The sequence below is a fragment of the Neomonachus schauinslandi genome, chromosome 14 (assembly GCF_002201575.2).
Source record: "Neomonachus schauinslandi chromosome 14, ASM220157v2, whole genome shotgun sequence".
Lineage (NCBI taxonomy): Eukaryota > Metazoa > Chordata > Mammalia > Carnivora > Phocidae > Neomonachus > Neomonachus schauinslandi.
The window spans coordinates 81321531-81328273 of NC_058416.1; the positions used below are offsets into that span (position 1 = coordinate 81321531).

A 6743-nucleotide genomic window follows, 5' to 3' on the forward strand; every position below is an offset into this window, starting at 1 on the left:
CTGATAAGAAGTGAAAACGGAGCAACTCATTCCATATGGGCTGGCCAGAGGGGCAGGAAGGAGCGGGCGGTGTCCGCAGCCTGCACGGCCTTGGTGGGGCGAGACAGAGGACCGGGGTCCTGGATGGGGAGGGGGCATTACAAGGGTGCACCCAGACTTTCTGATAGGTGGCAGCAAGAATGCGTGTCAACATCTGTCGTGTTGGAAGAAATTGCAGCTTTAACGAGAGCGGGCTGTGGGAAGATGGGTGGTTTTCGTTGCTTTTCGGCTTTGAATCAATCTGGGTAAGATCCGGATGGATTTTAGAGAAAAATCACACAGTCCATCTTGGTGGGCTGTTTGGCAAGACCAGAGAATGTTATTTCCCTTAAAATCCGTGCCTGAAAAATAAATTAAATACCGCTCGAGTCGAATGTGATTAACCAGCCGTTTGGCTGGCTTCAGCCCACTGATGTGGGTTACATTCTGTGCTATTCTGATCCTGTCTTCTGGGCTATTACCCAGGCTGTGCCTTCTGCCTGGAGGGCTCTTTCTCCTCATTTTTTACCGGGACACTTACTAACACTTACCTAATAGTGTTTCCTGGCCAGGCATTTTCTAAGTGCTTTCTAAAACATTAACTTCTTCATAATCCTTCCAATAAAGCTATAGGGTCGGTTCTATTATTATCCCCGATCTGTTAAAGGGGAAGCTGAAGTGACCTATCCACACCAAGCAGCTAGAGGGTAACGGAGGTGGGATTGGAACTCAGGTGGCACAGACCCACGTTCTATGCACTTGACCACCCTACTGTATACTTCCCTGACTCTCCCAATGCCTTCTGGCCTCTACTTAGATTTCCTGGTCGGGGATGCTATGATAGCCTTAAGAATCAGGTGGCCTAACTCTCCTCTGATTTCTTTAGTACCATTTACCTGCCCTCCTTAGGGTATGAGAGAGTCCCAGATTTCCCTTTGCCCAAGAGGTGAGCAGTGCCCTAGCTCACAGCCTCCAGCTGCGGCACCTGCAAGACCCGCCCTGGCTTCAGATGGAGGTACTAGGGCCTGGCCATTTTGGTCCAGCGATCTCTGCTCTGGAGCGCCTCTCTGTTGACCGAGACTGTCAGTTGGAGGTCATTTTGCTTCCCCCTTTTTCCGTTTCCCTGGCCCCTCTGTGGGCCTTGTCCACGTGTCTGTTGTGTTCTAGTCCCAAACTCTATGCCTGGTAGATGCCTAGTTTTTCACTAAGTGAAATATTTTTTTGGTATTTCAACATTCACTATTATGCTTCAGAGTATGCCTGTTTCCCCATTTGGTCACTCCCTACCTCCATGTGAGCAAGGTCTTTGGTACCCATTCCTTCAGAGAAAAGTTGAGATTGCAGAAAATGAAAGAATATGGCATCTCATCTTGGCTTTTGAAATTCAAAATCCTACAACCTTTAATGGGGGAACTCAAGTCATAGACAATATGTTTGGTTTCGATTATGAATAAGAGTGAGCTCTCATATCCTGAGTTAGAAAAGAATGCCCAGGCTGGGAAGGAGGGGAAAAGATGGAGAGAACTTGAGGATGGAAAGAGAGAAGGGGCCCTAGTGGAGAGGACCAGCCTGAGAGGCTGAACAGACACTGGCGCCTAGATCAGCCTCCTCCTGAAGGTGCATCCACAAACCAAGTGGGCTCTGAGCAGCATGAAATTGTCCAGTCCTGCTCTAGTGAGTGCTGGAGACCGCACTGGCCATAACTTCCTGGTGGTGTCCAGCTGGGACCTCCTTTTAACTGCAACCAACATGCCACATGTTGAACATCAATCTGCAGGGCCTTGAGACTTGGCTGTGTCCCAGGGTGACCTTCCCCTCTGAACAACCTCCCCTCCCATTGTCTCAGACACTTGTAAGATGGAGGGTGATGGAGATGGAAGCTGGCACCCTGAACATCTCCATGATGCGTGGTGGTCCAGGGACCAGAAAGCCCCCCACATCCTCTGAGTCAGTGAGGCTGAATGGGACCAGCATGAGTTTGCCACTGAGCTGGGTGATTGAAAAACAGGTTGAAAAAGGTTTATGAGCTTCTAGTTTTATTTAGGTCTTGGCTCAAATGTCACTCTGTGGAAAGTTCTTCCCGGACTTTGGATCAAAGTCTCAGTTATTCACCAACTTATGAGCCTATTTCTTCCCATTTATCATCATCAGAAATGGTCTTCCCTGCTTATTTATTTGTTTAGCATCTCTGTCTTGCCTCAAAGGCAAACTCCACAACTTTAGGAGCAGGTGGTCTCGTTCAAGGCTCCACACCCAGTTGTTGGTCCAGGAAGAGCCACATCCACATCCTGTAGGAGGCACTCAACACTCTAGAAGGGATAAATGAAGCCCTTCTTGTCTTCAGAACCAAGTCCAAACACGCAGTTTGTTACTGCAGATCTCTTATTGGCAAGCAGGTGAATGGATCCGTTGAAGAGGAGGGGTGGGTCTAGCCACTGAGATGCTGGTTGGGGTCATGCCAGTCATGGGAACAGAGCCAGGGTCATGTTGTTGAACTCAAGAGGTGAAAATTGTCCAGATGGACATCTCTTATTGGGGGTCAGCAGTAGAACACCGATCTGCCCATCATAGTCCTGTTACTGTGAGGTGGACCTTGGCCAAGTTTAAAGGTACAGCCTCCTCCCCACCTCCTTTCATTTCAATAGGATAAAATTCCTGATCACTTAACTTGCTTTATGCTCCTTTAAAAGCTTCTCTGCTGGAGCCACAAATCCTTCAAGAGCCACCCCAAATGGGGAACACCATCGGCTTGCTCTCTGCACAGGCCCTTGGTGGGCAGTAAATCAGTGTCCTTGGTTCACTCTGTTCTTAGAGCCAGAAATTGGACTTGTTTGCTGGAGATGGTGAATAGGCCAAGGGTTCTCTAGAGAGTGGATCTTCCCTGCAGAGAGTGGAGGGGGAATGTTTGGGGGCAGCTCGAGGGGTTAACTTGAAAACACTTGATCTCTTTCTCTATTTGATTCTGGGACTCAGGGGTATCTCTAATCCCCAGTAGTCGGTCAAGGTGGGGAAAAGAGAGGCTGGTCAGTATTCAGGGACTGGTCAGTCCCGGCAGGCTAGTGAAAGACAAGAACAGCCTAAGAACTGTGAAGGTGAGCAATATTAATGAGTATTCAAAAGACCTTGACAAAATATATTTGGAACTCTATATATTCCTGATGTAATCCATGTTTTTAAAATAAAAGTGAAAGAGCACAGACAAGCCAAGAGAAACAAAATATATATATATATGGATAATCCCTCTACCTAGACATAACATCATTAATATGTTGTGGTTGAGCCTTCCAATAATTTTATGCATAAATATATATGCTTTTTATTAAAATGGAGTTATACAATATATACCGTTGTATGGCCTGTCTTTCTCACTTAGCATTATGTCAGGACGCATTTCCTAGAAAGTAAGTGGAGAATGACATCATCATTTTTGATTGTTACATAAGATTCCAATGGATGGATGACCCGTGATTAAATAGTAATTTAACCAACTTACTATTGCTGACATTTAGGCCGTTTCTAATTTTTTTGCACTCCTGAATAATAGTGCAGTGGGCGACCTTTTATGTCTCCCTTTCCATACATTTCTGCATATTTTTTTAAACATAACAAATAAGATTTGTTATCTGTCACCATGAAATGTCAGCATTTTCAACAGATTCTTGGACTGATGGCGCATCTCCATCAGCTTGTTCATGTTAACACTGGTCTCATCCCCAGTAGCTTTTCCAGAATGACTCCCTTCACTGTGCAGCTCCATGAGCTTTCCCAATTCAAACTTGGGCTCCCTTGGCATTTTTACTGTCCCAACAAAGACATCATGGAGTGGGTAAATAGACTGGCAAGCCTTTTCTATGTCTTTTCCAATGCCGTCTGGATTAACTTATTGGTCACTAATTTCAAGTCATTTGTCTGCAACTCTTGGGTCATGATTTCCATCATCTTCTTCTGAATTCAGTGGACCTGTTACACTGAGCGAAAGAGGGCTTCCAAATCTGATATTGTGTTTTGTAGCAAAACCAACACAAAATAGAGGAAGCAAATAACCATCGGTAGTCTTGACATCAACATGAGCTTCAGTCATGGTCCACCATTTTTTGACCACAGAGCACATTTTGTCACGGGTAGGATCCATGCCATGGAAATTAGTCAGGCAGTGTTAGCCCTGAATACCCTCAGGAATGAACTTGAATTTTCTAAATGCAACTTCATCGTTCTGCAGATCAGCAAGGCTCACTTCAAAAACACAACCCTCAAGGCCATTGGAAGTGATTTTGGTTCCTTGAGTTCTCGTGACTAGTGTTTTTCCAATATTTCTTATATTGAACCTATCTTTCGTACCAATCTTTCTCAGAAAATGGATCAACCACTTTCTTCTTGCCTCCCTTTTTGCTGCCTCTCGTGAAGGCGCTGGTTCTTGCCAACCACCATGGAGCTGCTCAGGGAGCTAAGAGGGCTCTGCATATTTCTTCATAATAAATTAATTTAAGTGGAATGTCCGAGCCAAAGGGTATGTGCCTTTTAATGATTTTCTTGGATAAATGTTGCCAAGGAGACTTTCAAAAAAATGGGTATCAGTTAAATTCTCACGAGAAGTATTTATGAGAAGACACCCTGATAGAAATTACTTTAAAAGCAATGTGTGCTTGTGACAAGGCAATCAAACAATATAGAACAATAAAGTGAAAGTTTTTGCTTTGATTTTCTTTCCTAGAGAAGATCATAGTTTGACTGTGCTCATATCAGATCCCAATTCCTATCCAGTCTCGATCCTGCCAGGCAAACTGCACCCTCTTCATAAAATCTGCTTCTGGACTATAAGCTCTGGGAGGGCAGAGGTTATATCTGCTCTGTCCATTTTTGCACGCTAGTGCCTATTTCAGGGCCTGGGACACAATGGACATTTGTCATGTTAGTAGTTAATTACTGTGTAATTAATTATCCCCAAATTTGGCAGGTTAAAGCAATACACATTTATCATCTCAGTTTTTGTGGGTCAGAAATCTAGGAGTGGCTTGGCTGGGCGGGTCTGGTTCAGAATCTCTCATGAGATCTCAGTCAGAACATCAGCCAGGGCCGCAGTCTCATCTGAAGACTTGGCTGGGGCAGGAGGCTCCACTTCCAAGGTGGTTCCCTCACTTGGCTGGCAAGTCATGCTTGCTGCTGGCAAAAGGCCTCAGTTCCTTGTGATGCAGATTTTCTACAGGGTTGCTCACAAAATGGTGGCTGGTCTCCCCCAGACAAGTGATCCAAAAGAGGAGGCAAGGTGGAAGCTGTAGGATCTTATATGATCTAGCCTCAAAAATCACACTGTGTTACCTCCACAATATTTTCCTGGTTACCTAGGTCAGTCCTATTCAGGGTGGGAGGGTCTTCCACAAGGGCATTAATCCCCTCCAGAAAGTAGGGATTGTTGGGGACCATCCTGGAGGCTGGGCCAACACATTTACTAAAACGAGCTGACTGAATGATTGAGTGAATGACTCTGAGCCCCAGAACTAGAAGAGGCTAACAGTGTTCCCTATGTCTTCCAGGCCATTCTATGTAGAGATGGGATAATTATCTGAGAATTGGACTAAGCGGTGGACTTGCTGTAGAAGCCTCTGGTATGAACCTATTCCTGCCTTGAATCAGGATGGGCAAGCAGAGGCTTACAACTGCCCAGGACATCTGGGAAATTTCCAGCGGACTTGGGGTCTTGTGGTTAGGCCATAGGCACAGAGAAAAGCTGGTTTTTGCCGCTCTAAGGAATGCCAGGCCTGCGTGTCAATCAAGGTAGGGCGGGTCATTTGGCCAAGGGAGGTCACTCTCATCATTGGAATACTCAGTAGTTTATGACCTCCATAAAGCTATTAGTCCTGGGAGATGAGGGGGAAAGTGGTTGCCAGCACCCTCTGCCTCTCTGGGGCCCATTAGCATCAGGGTTGTAAACTCGGTCTCGGGCCATGGGTGACTGCTTTTATTATCAATCAATTACTCGTGCTTGTCAGCAAGTCTCAAGCCTCCTACAAGCATAGAATGTGGCCAGATAACCATGGGTGAGTCTGGGCAATGAAGGTCTACACCTCAGGGCTCAGTTTCCCCATCTGTACAGTAAAAGGGGTGTCCTAGATCAGAGGTCTCCACACATCTCACTTCCCAAATCTATTTCCTTTCTTCCACTTCTGTTGTGTCTATTTCATGTTTTGCAATTATTTCTCGAGCAATCAGCATTCCTTAAAAACTTATTTTTCTTCCCCATTAATAATCATTAAAGACAAGTGTCTTTATGTGAAAAGGAACATACAACCGACAATCACAATTCTGACTGCCACAGGCAGGCCTGCACACAGGATGTAGGAGGCCCTGAACAAATATTTTTTGCAGCTCCCTGTCTATGTAAACAATTGGAGTTACCTGAAATCAGCAGGTCTGGACCATTTTGGTGGCCTGAGTCCATGAAAGAAATATCGCGCAGGCCTGTGGGGGTGATCTGTACACCAAGCTGCCCTTCTGGAACTGGGGCTGGCCATGGGGCCCTATGACAACCAACCCCAGAGGTACAAGTCCTGGAGCTCCTAAAGGCATCTGGTTGGTCTCACGCGTGGGTCAGAGGGTCAGAGAGAGCTGCAAAGAGGAGCCGTGGGGACCAGGGGCCGTGTGGGTCCCATCCAGACTCAGAGCACCCTGCTCAGACAGGGCAGCCAGCCCTGTGTGGTCCCAGGCATCCGAGGGGATTTAGAACATTT

General features: G+C 46.1%; 1 pseudogene; it reads right to left on the reverse strand.

Annotated features, from left to right (window-relative positions):
- Positions 1-3644: 3644 nt before the first annotated feature.
- On the reverse strand, positions 3645-4446 carry LOC110588257 (annotated as a pseudogene).
- Between the last annotated feature and the right edge of the window lie 2297 nt (positions 4447-6743).